Below are 17,494 nucleotides of genomic sequence, written 5' to 3' on the forward strand. Positions count from 1 at the left end.
TTGCGGTGAAAACTAGGGTGAGATGAGGACGGGTGCATGACGAAGGTGGCAGTACTGTGGCGGAAGTCGCCGACGGTGTCGTCGTCTACAGGCGTCGAGCGAGTGAATGGGCATGTCAGGCGCGTAGAGGGTGACGTGGGGAAGCTAGTGGCGAGCGGCGAGGTCAAACGGAGGACGGTGGTGACGAGGGGCTTTGACGCTCTGGCGCGTCCAGTGCGTGTCGCGGCGTGCTCTGGCGCGTCGTGGACGTCACTGGGCGTCCTTGTTCTGGCGCGCATGGTGCTCCGTTTCGTCTAACAAGGTGTCTAGCATACGTAGGAGAGTGAGAGGAGTTGCAGTGAGATGATTTGGCACGTTATATTTGAGTAGAAAAGAGAGTGGCATGAGGAGAGGTGGACATGCCACGGCATGGCCTAGTTTAGGATGATCTCACACATGTACTAGTTTCCTGAGGCTTGGCTTCGGTCCAGATGATGTAGGAGTGTGTCTTTGATGACCTAGGCAAAGTGGTTTAGGCCAATACCCGATGGATATTAGCAGGTCTAGGGTTGGCAGGGTTGTGCATGCCAACTGTTCGACACAATGGCCGCAAGAGAATTATTTTCGAATTTTTGAATGAATTTTGGTGGGTTGCTATCATATATTATTTGCAGTAGAATGGTGGTGGTGGTGGTCAAATTTGAAGTGGTTTGCAAAATTTCAAAATGCACATAATGTTGAATCTGTTTCAAAGTCCTCACTTTGCTTGATCACCATTTGAAATTGAGCAAGAATTTGCAGGGTTTGTTTTGAGCAAAGTGGTTCACCTTGATGTTGTCTTGGATGAGGTGCAAAGAGTTGGCAGGGTTTAGCTTAGAAATTTTCCAAAACAGAGGCTCAAAGAGGGCATCAGACTAACTTTTGCCAAAATGACCATTAGTGCATGTGAGCTTGTTTTGATTTCAAATTTGATTCAATTTGAGTTTCTTTGATTCCAAAAGTGCTAATAAGTGTTTAGTAACCATTTACACCCAATGGTGCAAGCCAAAATGGTCTAGGTTAAGGATTTGCCAAAATGGCATAAACCATATGTGAGTGTTGGTTTGTTTTCCTCATTTCTTTTCTTCTTTTATTTTTCCTTCTTCTTTGTTGATCATGTGTTCCTAGATTAGAGTTTTAGCACAATTGTAATCACACAAGCAATCATCATGGCAAATGCACACTAACACAATAATTAAAGGTGAGTTATAAGCATAGCACTTGTAGTATTCAAAAAATTTTGTTGGTTCTTGATTTTGGATTTTGGAAACTCTCTTTCTTTCTTTATTGAAAATTTTGGGATGTTACAAAAGGGCACTCACATGGTGGACAAGTTTTAACCATTTATTATACTTGTGCTAACTTACTACGCAAGTTATTCATAATGAACAACAGGTGTAAGTTGTCTATGGTCGAGTCATACAGCTCCAAGTCGTCCATAACCGTGGACATGACTTATCGATAAGATGTAACCCTACAGGGGTGCCCAAATGTGCCCACACGCACGATTAACCCACTTGCGAGAGGTGGATATGACGACTCGCACTCTCCTTCACGGCAACAATGTCCAGGAAGCCACCTAACCAAGTTGAACCCGAATCGAAGTCCAGCCGTATCTCCGAAGCGTACCTAGTTGTTTGCGACAGCGTACTAGGTGGTTTAAACACACATTGGGGCAATAAACCACTTCGCACCGGCTCCGCGACCTATACGTGCATAACAGAAACAAGGGATACAAGGCACCCATGAGGGAGAAGGCAAAATAAAATAGGTGAGCGACTTCTGCAGAGGCAGAAGTATGGGAAATGCTTGCATGTTAAAGCTTGCCGAGGAACATCCGGAGAACATGTCGTATCTCACAACACCACTTCGTGATCCTATCTGGGAAGAAGCAAATGCTGGAACACACAGCGTATGCATGTCTTACTACTACGGATAAAGAAGATCCAGCATGATCAAGATGGTATGCATGACATGGCAACGATGATGCAATGCAATTATCAAATTTAAGCGGAGTCGGAACCCCGCACAAACAAATTAGGTTAGAGTTGCATTTCTACCGACAAAGTTAAGTGTTGATTAGCATGGCAAAGCATGGCAAGGTGAGCTCGGTATCCGAAATACTACGCATATATGTGAGGTGAACATGGATAACTATCATCGAACGACATGAGGCGAGATGCAAACAGATGAATGGATGGCATACTAAGGTTCCTTGCATTTTTCTGATCAATTTCATATACAATACTTTGCATTTGAAAATAGGGTTCAAAAGATATGGATTTAGCCATTACATGAAAAATAGATAAAAAGAAAAGGCTCCACATAGGGAACTAGGCCGAACCTGCCCTGCATGCTGGGCTGGCGGTGGACAGATGCTGGGCGTGCACCAGCGTCGGGCTTCCCTGGAGAGAAATGGGCTAAGGCCCAAAGCCGGATCTGAAGATCAAGGAACTTACCACTACGCTGATGATACTGTTTGTTGTGGGGCGCGGAACCCTTGACGTTTTGAAGGATATTGGTCGGAGCTCGGGCAGGAAGTTCATGGTGGAAGGAAGCTCTGGTTGAGCACCGATCTGACGTGGGAGAGGGAGCCAAGTCATGGGAGAGATCGTGCTCGATGCGGAACTTCACAGGGATGGAGGATCTAGCGGGGTTGAAGCCAGGGACGCACCGGAACGGCGCCAACGGCGAGCACCTGCGGCGGCAAGAAGCGGTCAACGCCGGCAGGGTGGCTGAGAAAGGGAATCAGAAGGGGAAGAGGTCCAGGAGGGGTGCAAGCTCACCATGCACACGATGGTGTGCTCGAAAACGACGGAGAAGGTCGGAGACGACCGGAATTGATGATTTCCTCGCCGGAGTTGGAGACAGAATCGGTGAATTTGGGGGCGACTGAGAAACTTCTAGGTCGATTCCTTTGGGGAGGACGACGAGGGAGGCGAGGCGCATCTTCCGGTAGTCTCGGCTCGCTAAGGGAGCGCCCGTGGTGACGGCACGGTCGAGCTCACTGCAAGTCCGGCCATGACTTTGGTGGTTCTTTTCTTCTCTGTTTCTTCACGTGAGGAGAGACAAGGTGAAAGGGAAGTCATTGGGAAGTGGCGGCGGTTGGGAAGGAGAGGGGCTAGGGTTTCTGGTGGTGTGAGAGGGATTAAAAGGGGAGGGTAAAAGCGTGGGTGCGGTGGTGGTTGAGAGGGGGAGGACCACGGGAGCAGGTGGGGTGGAGCTCGTGCTCTCTCATGTTCTCTGCGTGAGAAGATAGGAATACGACAAGGTCGAAGGGCTACAGGGGGTTTACTAATAGGATGGCCCGATCCAGTACAAAATTGAGCTTTTGATAAGTATCCTATGAGGGTAGTAGCGGGAACTATGGTATCCAGAAGTGGATGGGCCAGAGGAAAAAAGGGAAGGGGCCGCCGGGAAGGAGAGAAAAGAGAGGGAAGATGGTTCCGGGAAAAAGAGGCCCGGATTAGAGGAGTTACAGTTTTATTTTAAATTCCCTTTTTTCAAACTATTTTTGAAATTTGATTGAAACCTGCTCAAACAAAAATTGAACTTGAATAACAAGATGGAGAGAGAGAAAACAACTTCATAGTCGTTGCCAAAATATTTAATACACAAAATTAAATAGTTTGTTTTGTTGGGGATTTGCTAAAGAACGAAAAGAGGAGGGTTTATTAAATAAATCATATGAGAGAGAAAAACAAAATAGCTAGGGTTTGAGAAATAATTTTAGTTAGTTACATAAAACATGAATGCTATGATGCATATGCCATGATGATGCATAAAAGAAAAAGGGCACAAACAAATCTAATAGGGGTACTACCCTTGGCGTTACAAAAAGGCCCTGACCTGAAAATACAGGGGGGTTCGACGTTATTCCAGAAAGAGTTCCGCTGCTCCGCCGCCACCAGAAACCCCAATCCGGGAACCAGAAACTCCATTCTGGCACCCTACCGGGACGGGGAATTGGAGGAGATCATCGCCACCATCATCAACAATGCCTCTCCATCAACCATCCATGATTCTCCCATCCATGTGTGAGTAATTCCCCCATTGTAGGCTGTAGCGGATGGTTTGGATTGGATGAGATCATTCATGTAATAGTTATAATATTGTTAGGGCATAGTGTCTAGTATTCATTGTTAGTACTTTTGACATTGTTGCAACTTGTTATGCTTAATTCTTGTCACTTTGGGCCCGAGTGCCATGATCTCAGATCTAAACATGTTATTGATTCATGAGGATAATTATTGTTTTTGATCTTACCTACAAGTTGAATACACATATCGTTGTCCGGAACCCGACGCCCCAAAGTGATAGAAATTGGGATAACCAGAGGAGATGGCTATGATGTGAGGATCACGTGTGTTCGCGGAGTGTTAATGCTTTGCTCCGGTACTATATTAAAAGGAGTACCTTAATTACCAGTAGATTCCCTTGAGGCCCTGCTGCAAACGGGCTGGTAGGACAAAATATGTCATGCAAGTTTCTCCTTGCGAGCACGCACGACTAAATAGGAACACACTCCTATGGTTACTTAGTCCCATGTCTTTCTTATTATATGAATTATCTTATCCATGCAGCGCCCGTTCATCCATCCCTATGCCTACAGTATTTTAATCATGTTGTATAATGATATCACCACTACTGGTATTTTTATTTCATTACTACTGTTACTTCACTACTTTTACTGCTATAAATTTTTTAATACTGATAAATTGTTGCGAGCAAGTCTATTTCCAGGTGCAGCTGACAACTCATCTGTTAAAGCTTAGAAATATTCTTTGGCTCCCCTGGTGTCGAATCAATAAATTTGGGTTTTACTTCCCTCGAAGACTGTTGCGATCCCCTATACTTGCGGGTCATCACTTGCGTGAAACATTTCCTCCTGCTAATACACTCCCAAGAACATACCGTGAAGCGAAGGCTGTTATCGATAAATTTGGGGTTGGATACATTTTGATACATGTGTGCATCAAAAATTGCATTCTCTTTAGAAAGGAATATGCTGACATTGATTATTGCCCTAAGTGCGGCGAGTCAAGATGGAAAAATATTGAAGCAAAGAAGACTCCGTAGAAAGTGTTGAGGCATTTTCCATTGATAACTAGGCTGCGGGGGATTATTTCTATGAAAAAAATCATCAGATGAGGCACAGTGGCACAAGTTATACAGAAAGCCTAAGGTAGGAAAACATTTGGGTGAAATGAGCCATCCAGCTGACGGCAAGGCTTTGCTGCAGATGCCAGGAATATTATTAGACTTGGCCTTGCTACTGATGGGTTCAATCCGAAAAACAACATGAGCACAAACTACAACATGTGGCCTGCCTATGTTATTCCATACAACTTTGCACCTTGGGGTTGTATGGATGTGGGGCCCCGGACTAGCCGACTGAAACACCCGTTATGCATACACATTCACGATCCCATGATTAGTGTGTATAACTTATTACGACATAGCAGAAATACTTCAGACGAAAGCGTTCGCATGGCCCAAGTCATGCCATAAACCTACATGCAACTGACTGGGAACATGTTCCTAGCTCGCATAGACGTCGTCAACTCCTTCTTCATCTGTCGAACTCCACCAATTCTGGCCAAGTAAATAGCCAGGGACAAAGCCCTGAGTACATTATGAATTGTACTCGCCAACAACCTTAGAGAGAAGTAAAGGATATGCATTTGGCAGTAGCAAGGAACATGCACTATTCTAGGGTTACAAGGAGTGAGAGATTGATTCTCTCGAGAGTATGACATCTCTATATTTTTGATGAAAACCTTTTTGAAAACAAGTTTTCTTTTGGAGACTAATAGGTAAGGGTGGCACATTTTCCTTTCCGGTCATATCATTATGACCAAAACAACTTTTCAAACTTTCCACCGTACCTCCCAGGTACATTTCCACCAGTCCCACTAGTATTCCCCCCGTACCTCCGAGGTACACTTCCATGAGTCCCACTGGTATTCTTTGCCATACCCTTTGGAAAACACTTTTATAAACCAAAACTTTCTTTTATGCCAAGCAGCAGCCTTTCCCACATCCATAACCGCGGACACGGCTATTTGAATAGTTTTACACTCTGCAGAGGTTGTACATTTTCCCCACAACTATCTAGGAAACTATCATGTGGGTCTCCTCCCTGCATATCATCTATGCCACAACAAACTCCTGAACATAACCTTTTGCCTACATCCCCTAGTTTGGGTCCTTCCCTGTGTGCTATTCTTCCCGGCACTCTGGCAGTACACCTCCACCCTTGAGCGTGTCCCCAGAACCATGTCGGAAGACCCACTGTATCGTCCGGCCGTAGGCAACTATGGTGTATTGGGCCATACTAGATGACCCTCATAGAAGTTATGAGGTGTCCCGCACCAGGTTCAATAAACTACGGGTTAAGTCTCGTGCCCACGTTGGGGTAGTGTGGTTGCACTGGCTAGGTCCGGCTAGGAAATTAGTCACCAAAGCTTTTCGAAACAATTTTTATTTCCATTTTCCTCCAGCAAAACTTACTTTGCAAACATGTTTTCTTTTTCAAAAACACACACTTGGGCAGGGTTGCCCCGTTCCAAGGTTTTCGAAGAAATTCCTTTCTTGAAACCTCTTTCATAAAACATCTTTTTCAAAGGGCTCCCAACCTATAGTCCTGCTTTATTTGAAAAGCGGTGACAAAGAGAGGATAAGGTGTTAAGCACCATATCGCTACCAGGAATGTCCAGTAGGTATCAACGAGGGCGTGACCGTAAGGGTGGAATAACAAAACTTCGAGTGGCAGAACCACTCACATAAATAAATAAAACCATGAAATTTATAAAACTTGTAATAATGCAAGAGCAAGATAATTAGGACAAAGTATGAATCAAGAGGGACCCAAAATAAAATAGTTTGTTTTGTTGGGGATTTGTTAAAAGAACGGAAAGAGGAGGGTTTATTAAATAAACCATATGAGAGAGAAAAACAAAATAGCTAGGGTTTGAGAAATAATTTTATTTAGTTACATAAAACATGAATGCTATGATGCATATGCCATGATGATGTGTAAAAGAAAAAGGGCACAAACAAATCTAATAGGGGTACTACCCTTGGCGTTACAAAAAGGCCCTGACCTGAAAATACAGGGGGGTTCGACGTTATTCCAGAAAGAGTTCCGCTGCTCCGCCGCCACCAGAAACCCCAATCCGGGAACCAGAAACTCCATTCTGGCACCCTACCGGGACGGGGAATTGGAGGAGATCATCGCCACCATCATCAACAATGCCTCTCCATCAACCATCCATGATTCTCCCATCCATGTGTGAGTAATTCCCCCATTGTAGGCTGTAGCGGATGGTTTGGATTGGATGAGATCATTCATGTAATAGTTATAATATTGTTAGGGGCATAGTGTCTAGTATTCATTGTTAGTACTTTTGACATTGTTGCAACTTGTTATGCTTAATTCTTGTCACTTTGGGCCCGAGTGCCATGATCTCAGATCTAAACATGTTATTGATTCATGAGGATAATTATTGTTTTTGATCTTACCTGCAAGTTGAATACACATATCGTTGTCCGGAACCCGACGCCCCAAAGTGATAGAAATTGGGATAACCAGAGGGGATGGCTATGATGTGAGGATCACGTGTGTTCACGGAGTGTTAATTCTTTGCTCCGGTACTCTATTAAAAGGAGTACCTTAATTACCAGTAGATTCCCTTGAGGCCCTGCTGCAAACGGGCTGGTAGGACAAAATATGTCATGCAAGTTTCTCCTTGCGAGCACGCACGACTAAATAGGAACACACTCCTATGGTTACTTAGTCCCATGTCTTGCTTATTATATGAATTATCTTATCCATGCAGCGCCCGTTCATCCATCCCTATGCCTACAGTATTTTAATCATGTTGTATACTGATATCACCACTACTGGTATTTTTATTTCATTACTACTGTTACTTCACTACTGTTACTGCTATAAAAAATTTAATACTGATAAATTGTTGTGAGCAAGTCTATTTCCAGGTGCAGCTGACAACTCATCTGTTAAAGCTTAGAAATATTCTTTGGCTCCCCTGGTGTCGAATCAATAAATTTGGGTTTTACTTCCCTCGAAGACTGTTGTGATCCCCTATACTTGCGGGTCATCACTTGCATGAAACATTTCCTCCTGCTAATACACTCCCAAGAACATACCGTGAAACGAAGGCTGTTATCGATAAATTAGGGGTTGGATACATTTTGATACATGTGTGCATCAAAAATTGCATTCTCTTTAGAAAGGAATATGCTGACATTGATTATTGCCCTAAGTGCGGCGAGTCAAGATGGAAAAATATTGAAGCAAAGAAGACTCCGTAGAAAGTGTTGAGGCATTTTCCATTGATAACTAGGCTGCGGGGGATTATTTCTATGAAAAAATCATCAGATGAGGCACAGTGGCACAAGTTATACAGAAAGCCTAAGGTAGGAAAACATTTGGGTGAAATGTGCCATCCAGCTGACGGTAAGGCTTTGCTGCAGATGCCAGGAATATTATTAGACTTGGCCTTGCTACTGATGGGTTCAATCCCAAAAACAACATGAGTACAAACTACAACATGTGGCCTGCCTATGTTATTCCATACAACTTTGCACCTTGGGGTTGTATGGATGTGGGGCGCCGGACTAGCCGACTGAAACACCCGTTATGCATACACATTCACAATCCCATGATTAGTGTGTATAACTTGTTACGACATAGCGGAAATACTTCAGACGAAAGCGTTCGCATGGCCCAAGTCATGCCATAAACCTACATGCAACTGACTGGGAACACGTTCCTAGCTCGCATAGACGCCGTCAACTCCTTCTTCATCTGTCGAACTCCACCAATTCTGGCCAAGTAAATAGCCAGGGACAAAGCCCTGAGTACATTATGAATTGTACTCGCCAACAACCTTAGAGAGAAGTAAAGGATATGCATTTGGCAGTAGCAAGGAACATGCACTATTCTAGGGTTACAAGGAGTGAGAGATTGATTCTCTCGAGAGTATGACATCTCTATATTTTTGATGAAAACCTTTTTGAAAACAAGTTTTCTTTTGGAGACTAATAGGTAAGGGTGGCACATTTTCCTTTCCGGTCATATCATTATGACCAAAACAACTTTTCAAACTTTCCACCGTAGCTCCCAGGTACATTTCCACCAGTCCCACTAGTATTCCCCCCGTACCTCCGAGGTACACTTCCACGAGTCCCACTAGTATTCTTTGCCATACCCTTTGGAAAACACATTTATAAACCAAAACTTTCTTTTATGCCAAGCAGCAGCCTTTCCCACATCCATAACCGCGGACACGGCTATTCGAATAGTTTTACACTCTGCAGAGGTTGTACATTTTCCCCACAACTATCCAGGAATCTATCGTGTGGGTCTGCTCCCTGCATATCATCTATGCCACAACAAACTCCTGAACATAACCTTTTGCCTACATCCCCTAGTTTGGGTCCTTCCCTGTGTGCTATTCTTCCCGGCACTCTGGCAGTACAACTCCACCCTTGAGCGTGTCCCCAGAACCATGTCGGAAGACCCACTGTATCGTCCGGCCGTAGGCAACTATGGTGTATTGGGCCATACTAGATGACCCTCATAGAAGTTATGAGGTGTCCCGCACCAGGTTCAATAAACTACGGGTTAAGTCTCGTGCCCACGTTGGGGTAGTGTGGTTGCACTGGCTAGGTCCGGCTAGGAAATTAGTCACCAAAGCTTTTCGAAACAATTTTTATTTCCATTTTCCTCCAGCAAAACTTACTTTGCAAACATGTTTTCTTTTTCAAAAACACACACTTGGGCAGGGTTGCCCCGTTCCTAGGTTTTCGAAGAACTTCCTTTCTTGAAACCTCTTTCATAAAACATCTTTTTCAAAGGGCTCCCAACCTATAGTCCCGCTTTATTTGAAAAGCGGTGACAAAGAGAGGTTAAGGTGTTAAGCACCATATCGCTACCAGGAATGTCCAGTAGGTATCAACGAGGGGCAGTACCCGTAAGGGTGGAATAACAAAACTTCGAGTGGCAGAACAACTCACATAAATAAATAAAACCATGAAATTTATAAAACTTGTAATAATGCAAGAGAAAGATAATTAGGACAAAGTATGAATCAAGAGGGACCCAAAATAAAATAGTTTGTTTTGTTGGGGATTTGTTAAAAGAACGAAAAGAGGAGTGTTTATTAAATAAACCATATGAGAGAGAAAAATAAAATAGCTAGGGTTTGAGAAATAATTTTATTTAGTTACATAAAACTTGAATGCTATGATGCATATGCCATGATGATGTGTAAAAGAAAAAGGGCACAAACAAATCTAATAGGGGTACTACCCTTGGCGTTACAAAAAGGCCCTGACCTGAAAATACAGGGGGGTTCGACGTTATTCCAGAAAGAGTTCCGCTGCTCCGCCGCCACTAGAAACCCCAATCCGGGAACCAGAAACTCCATTCTGGCACCCTACCGGGACAGGGAATTGGAGGAGATCATCGCCACCATCATCAACAATGCCTCTCCATCAACCATCCATGATTCTCCCATCCATGTGTGAGTAATTCCCCCATTGTAGGCTGTAGCGGATGGTTTGGATTGGATGAGATCATTCATGTAATAGTTATAATATTGTTAGGGGCATAGTGTCTAGTATTCATTGTTAGTACTTTTGACATTGTTGCAACTTGTTATGCTTAATGCTTGTCACTTTGGGCCCAAGTGCCATGATCTCAGATCTAAACATGTTATTGATTCATGAGGATAATTATTGTTTTTGATCTTACCTGCAAGTTGAATACACATATCGTTGTCCGGAACCCGACGCCCCAAAGTGATAGAAATTGGGATAACCAGAGGGGATGGCTATGATGTGAGGATCACGTGTGTTCGTGGAGTGTTAATTCTTTGCTCCGGTACTCTATTAAAAGGAGTACCTTAATTACCAGTAGATTCCCTTGAGGCCATGCTGCAAACGGGCTAGTTGGACAAAATATGTCATGCAAGTTTCTCCTTGCGAGCACGCACGACTAAATAGGAACACACTCCTATGGTTACTTAGTCCCATGTCTTGCTTATTATATGAATTATCTTATCCATGCAGCGCCCGTTCATCCATCCCTATGCCTACAGTATTTTAATCATGTTGTATACTGATATCACCACTACTGGTATTTTTATTTCATTACTACTGTTACTTCACTACTGTTACTGCTATAAAAATTTTAATACTGATAAATTGTTGCGAGCAAGTCTATTTCCAGGTGCAGCTGACAACTCATCTGTTAAAGCTTAGAAATATTCTTTGGCTCCCCTGGTGTCGAATCAATAAATTTGGGTTTTACTTCCCTCGAAGACTGTTGCGATCCCCTATACTTGCGGGTCATCACTTGCGTGAAACATTTCCTCCTGCTAATACACTCCCAAGAACATACCGTGAAGCGAAGGCTGTTATCGATAAATTAGGGGTTGGATACATTTTGATACATGTGTGCATCAAAAATTGCATTCTCTTTAGAAAGGAATATGCTGACATTGATTATTACCCTAAGTGCGGCGAGTCAAGATGGAAAAATATTGAAGCAAAGAAGACTCCGTAGAAAGTGTTGAGGAATTTTCCATTGATAACTAGGCTGCGGGGGATTATTTCTATGAAAAAATCATCAGATGAGGCACAGTGGCACAAGTTATACAGAAAGCCTAAGGTAGGAAAACATTTGGGTGAAATGAGCCATTCAGCTGACGGCAAGGCTTTGCTGCAGATGCCAGGAATATTATTAGACTTGGCCTTGCTACTGATGGGTTCAATCCCAAAAACAACATGAGCACAAACTACAACATGTGGCCTGCCTATGTTATTCCATACAACTTTGCACCTTGGGGTTGTATGGATGTGGGGCCCCGGACTAGCCGACTGAAACACCCGTTATGCATACACATTCACGATCCCATGATTAGTGTGTATAACTTGTTACGACATAGCGGAAATACTTCAGACGAAAGCGTTCGCATGGCCCAAGTCATGCCATAAACCTACATGTAACTGACTGGGAACACATTCCTAGCTCGCATAGACGTCTTCAACTCCTTCTTCATCTGTCGAACTCCACCAATTCTGGCCAAGTAAATAGCCAGGGACAAAGCCCTGAGTACATTATGAATTGTACTCGCCAACAACCTTAGAGAGAAGTAAAGGATATGCATTTGGCAGTAGCAAGGAACATGCACTATTCTAGGGTTACAAGGAGTGAGAGATTGATTCTCTCGAGAGTATGACATCTCTATATTTTTGATGAAAACCTTTTTGAAAACAAGTTTTCTTTTGGAGACTAATAGGTAAGGGTGGCACATTTTCCTTTCCGGTCATATCATTATGACCAAAACAACTTTTCAAACTTTCCACCGTACCTCCCATGTATATTTCCACCAGTCCCACTAGTATTCCCCCCGTACCTCCGAGGTACACTTCCACGAGTCCCACTGGTATTCTTTGCCATACCCTTTGGAAAACACTTTTATAAACCAAAACTTTCTTTTATGCCAAGCAGCAGCCTTTCCCACATCCATAACCGCGGACACGACTATTCGAATAGTTTTACACTCTGCAGAGGTTGTACATTTTCCCCACAACTATCCAGCAATCTATCGTGTGGGTCTCCTCCCTGCATATCATCTATGCCACAACAAACTCCTGAACATAACCTTTTGCCTACATCCCCTAGTTTGGGTCCTTTCCTGTGTGCTATTCTTCCCGGCACTCTGGCAGTACACCTCCACCCTTGAGTGTGTCCCCAGAACCATGTCGGAAGACCCACTGTATCGTCCGGCCATAGGCAACTACGGTGTATTGGGCCATACTAGATGACCCTCATAGAAGTTATGAGGTGTCCCACACCAGGTTCAATAAACTACGGGTTAAGTCTCGTGCCCACGTTGGGGTAGTGTGGTTGCACTGGCTAGGTCCGGCTAGGAAATTAGTCACCAAAGCTTTTCGAAACAATTTTTATTTCCATTTTCCTCCAGCAAAACTTACTTTGCAAACACGTTTTCTTTTTCAAAAACACACACTTGGGCAGGGTTACCCCGTTCCAAGGTTTTCGAAGAACTTCCTTTCTTGAAACCTCTTTCATAAAACATCTTTTTCAAAGGGCTCCCAACCTATAGTCCTGCTTTATTTGAAAAGCGGTGACAAAGAGAGGATAAGGTGTTAAGCACCATATCGCTACCAGGAATGTCCAGTAGGTATCAACGAGGGGCAGTACCCGTAAGGGTGGAATAACAAAACTTCGAGTGGCAGAACCACTCACATAAATAAATAAAACCATGAAATTTATAAAACTTGTAATAATGCAAGAGAAAGATAATTAGGACAAAGTATGAATCAAGAGGTGGCTTGCCTTGGTTGGCTATTTGTCCGGATACTTCATCTTCATGAACCATCTGCCCTTCCTTCCTATTCGAATTCCTCACCAAGATCCTCTCCTTCTCTGATAGTGTTCGCATTCTAACATCGCAAAAATAAAAAAGGCGAACAATCAACACATAACCATAGCATCAACGAAACACACAAGACTAGTAGCAAACTACTAAATCAGAGGCACTAAACACATCAAATAAATAGCACCTAGGGCAAGATGCTCATCTTTTTAAAAAACTATTTATTATCATTACTAGAACAGGCATTAACGGTACATCTATTTGCTAAAAAGGCTCTACCTCACAAAAATGCAATAACTACACAACCATTGGTGGGTAATGAGTATTGGAAACCACCAGAAGGGACCTAGTGCTAAAGTTCATTAATAAACAATTTTAAATAAAAGCCACTCAATTTCCCTAGTGGCAAATGTCTAGAATCCTAATAATTAGTCAAAAAATCCTAGTACCCAACTAGTGGGAAATATTTATACTTAGTGGTAGGTATGTTCTAGGAGAGTTCAACCAAGTTGGTTTCATGCCAAAAAAATAATAAAATATTTTTAAACAATTTTCTAAAGGCAGAAAACGTAGGACTAGTTTATTTAGCTCACATAATGGTATCCAAATTCAGCAAGCAAACTTCATATCACTGGGTAGACAATCGAACAAGGATTCACACAAAATTGGGTTCACATTTTTCCAAGTCATAAAATAATTACTAAAAAAATTACACTGAAAAGGGCCCGGTTTTCCTTTTCAAAAAGTATTAGAAATTCCCTAAACCTTATAAAAATTTGTCCTCTGACCCAAATATATACTAGTGTGGTAAGAACCTCTGGGCGTTGGTTTGGTTGCAAAAACTTGTTTATCTTACAATCTAAAGATCACACAAGTCCAAACTGGACTGATCTTAAATTCTAAACTACACAAAATCCAGGAAACTCATGCTATGATGTCATACACCAAAATGGAGCTACTAGAGATTACTTTCTAACAAAATTGGTCTCACTTCTAAAAGATAAGCAAAACTCTCACAATTTAATAAACCACACAGAAGTAACTTTTCATAAACAATAATTCCAGTAATTATCTAGAGCAGTAAGGGACATGCATGCAGCTGCAGGTGGTCCAATTTTATTGGTACTTACAGAGAAATTGTAATCAATGTTTTTGAGTGAGGGGTTAAATTTTAGAGATTTAAAAGCTTGAGCAGATTCATATGTGCATTAATTCTGGAAAAAGAAAGGAAAAGAATATGGGACATTTCGGCGGCCAGGGCAAGATCCAGCACATGCCGGCCCAGCTAAGTGGCAGCGCACACGCGCGACGGAAAACAGAGGCATGGCCGAGCATGGGAGCCTCCATGGCCGGGCCATGCGGGGGCAAGGGGAGGCATGCAGCCGTGGATTCCCGAACTGACGGCCAAGATCGTTATATTGAGCGGCGACGGGAAACCATGGTGCGACTGTGATCAACGCGCGACGGAGGGAAGGCGGATGCTCACCGGCGGAACTGGTCGGAGATGCAGGGGCAGCGTTGAGTGGCGGCGGAGCTAGATCTGGTTCGGAGGGCGGCATGCGCATTGTTAGATCTAATCGAAATATTATGTATCTCCATATTTTAGTATCTTGTTGAGCATGTAGTTTAGGTGTCGTAGAAAGCAAGAGAATCTTCAGCCATGAAAAGGAGGTGAGATACCTGCGGGGTAGTGAGATACGACTAGATGGGGAGATGCTCAGTGTCGTGTTTTGCGGCTGCATCACTACTAGGAAAAGGCTTACTGCCGGCGCACCAAAAAGCACTACTGCCGGCGCACCAGCGCCCGCTGGTGCGAACGGGCCGGTGGTAAAGGCTTATTGCCGGCGCACCATCTTGTTCGCCGGCGGTAACTCGATTTATCACCGTCGCACCAGCCTAGTGCGCCGGCGGTATCACTACAAGAAAAGTTGCCATGGCCGACGAAGTTGAAGTCGCGCCGTGGTTGTTGGTGTACCATGGCCGACGATTTTGGGTCTGTCCGTTGTGCATGTCAAAACGTTTTTTTTCTCGTTTTTGAGGCCACCTAGCCCGACAAAACCGGCCAAAACATTGCGTATGGTGGCCCGGGACGTGGTACATCTCGAATTCTCGGGTTCGCCGGCCGAGTCAACGCAAATCCGCACCGCCGAGGGATGTAGGGCCCAGATGGCAGCCTCTCTGGCATTGATTTTTCTCTCGATCGCGCCATCTCGTTCAACGCTCTCCGATCGAGCCGGTTACGATGCAGGATCATGGGTCCCGCATGTCATCCTCTATGAACCAAAATTCTTTCTATTCTTGGATTTTTTTTTGACACCCTGATTTCTGGCTACTTCCTTTTTCTTTTGGTCCCTTGCCGCCTTGGAAACGTTGAGACCGCTGCTGCTAATTGGGACCCGCATGTCATCCTCTATGAGCAATCAACTTTCTTTTCTTGGAGTTTTTTTTGGCACCTCAAATTTGGTCACTTGCCTTTTTCTTTCGATCCCCTGCCGCCTCTCAAACGGTGATACCGCTGCTGCTAAATGGGACCCGCATGTCATCCTCTATGTACAATCAAGTTTCTTTTCTTGAATTATTTTTGGCTCCTGATATTTGGTCACTTGCATTTTTCTTTCGATCTCATGCCACGTTGAGGACCCTGCAGGCTCATGGGACCCGCATGTCATCCTCTATGTACAATAAAATTTCTTTTCTTGGATTATTTTTGGCTCCTGATATTTGGTCACTTGCCTTTTTCTTTCGATCCCGTGCAGCCTCTCAAACGGTGATACCGCTGCTGCTAAATGGGACCCGCATGTCATCCTCTATGTAAAATCAAGTTTCTTTTCTTGAATTATTTTTGGCTCCTGATATTTGGTCACTTACCTTTTTCTTTCGATCTCATGCCACGTTTGAAACGTTGAGGAACCTGCAGGATCATGGGACCCGCATGTCATCCTCTATGTACTATAAAACTTTCCTTTCTTGAATTATTTTTGGCTCCTCATATTTGGTCACTTGCCTTTTTCTTTCGATCTCATGCCACGTTTGAAACGTTGAGGAACCTGCTGGCTCATGGGACCCGCATGTCATCCTCTATGTACTATAAAAGTTCATTTTCTTTGTTTTTTTTCACCCTCTGATTTTTGGCTATTTCCTTTTTCTTTTGATCCCCTGCCGCCTTGGAAACGTTGAGTAAGCTGCTAGCTCATGGGACCCGCATGTCATCCTCTATGTCCATCAACTTTATTTTCTTGGATTTTTTTGACCCCCTAATTTCGGGCTACTTTCTTTTTGTTTTGATCTCAAGCCGCATTTGAAACGTTGGGACCGCTGCTGCAAAATGGGACCCGCATGTCATCCTCTATGTAAATAAAGTTTCTTTTCTTGGATTATCTTTGGCTCCTAATATTTTGTCACCTGCCTTTTTCTTTCGATCTCATGCCGCCTTTGAAACTTTAAGTAAGCTGCTGGCTCATGGGTCCCGCATGTCATCCTCTACGAACAATAAAAGTTTCCTTTCTTGGAGTTATTTTTTACCCCTAATTTCTGGCTACTTGCCTTTTTCTTTTGATCTCATGCCCCCTTTGAAACGATGAGAACGCTGTTGGCAGGTCGGTCCCACATGCCATCCTCTTTAGCTTTTGCCATCGTAACTTCTATTTTTGGTTTACATTCCCTGCTCTGTAGATGTAGCCATCATAACTTCATCTTGCTCAGTCGTTGTTACAAAATTTATAGCCTGCTACTATGTTGTTCATGCCAATTTTGTACTCCCTGAACATGTTGGTTTGCATGGGACTCGACAGTAGTAAGTCTGCTGTTTCATTCTAACATGCTCTGTTATATTGGTCATTGGTATGCGGCATGCACTCTTTGTTTGCTTATTGTGCGCATTACAATGATCTTGTTATAACGCATTTAAAATGATGAGTTCCAAATTCTTTGGCAAACAATATTGTATTGTCTTTGCCTTTCCATTGTTCTTTGTCTTAACTTGTAATGTCTTTGTTTCAGATATAGGTCTTTTGCATGGACAACTTAAAAGATTGCCGGATCGC

At 43.4% G+C, this 17,494-nt stretch overlaps 1 long non-coding RNA gene across 1 annotated transcript in view; it reads right to left on the reverse strand.

Annotated features, from left to right (window-relative positions):
* Window positions 1–1,841: 1,841 nt before the first annotated feature.
* LOC127327065 (uncharacterized) overlaps window positions 1,842–17,494 on the reverse strand; it is a 229,148-nt gene continuing 213,495 nt past the window's right edge. Inside the window, exon 8 of the long non-coding RNA XR_011755498.1 lies at window positions 1,842–1,916. This is a non-coding gene — a long non-coding RNA (uncharacterized lncRNA). The remainder of the gene's footprint in view (window positions 1,917–17,494) is intronic.

This window comes from Lolium perenne, chromosome 3 (genome assembly GCF_019359855.2).
Source record: "Lolium perenne isolate Kyuss_39 chromosome 3, Kyuss_2.0, whole genome shotgun sequence".
Classification (NCBI taxonomy): domain Eukaryota; kingdom Viridiplantae; phylum Streptophyta; class Magnoliopsida; order Poales; family Poaceae; genus Lolium; species Lolium perenne.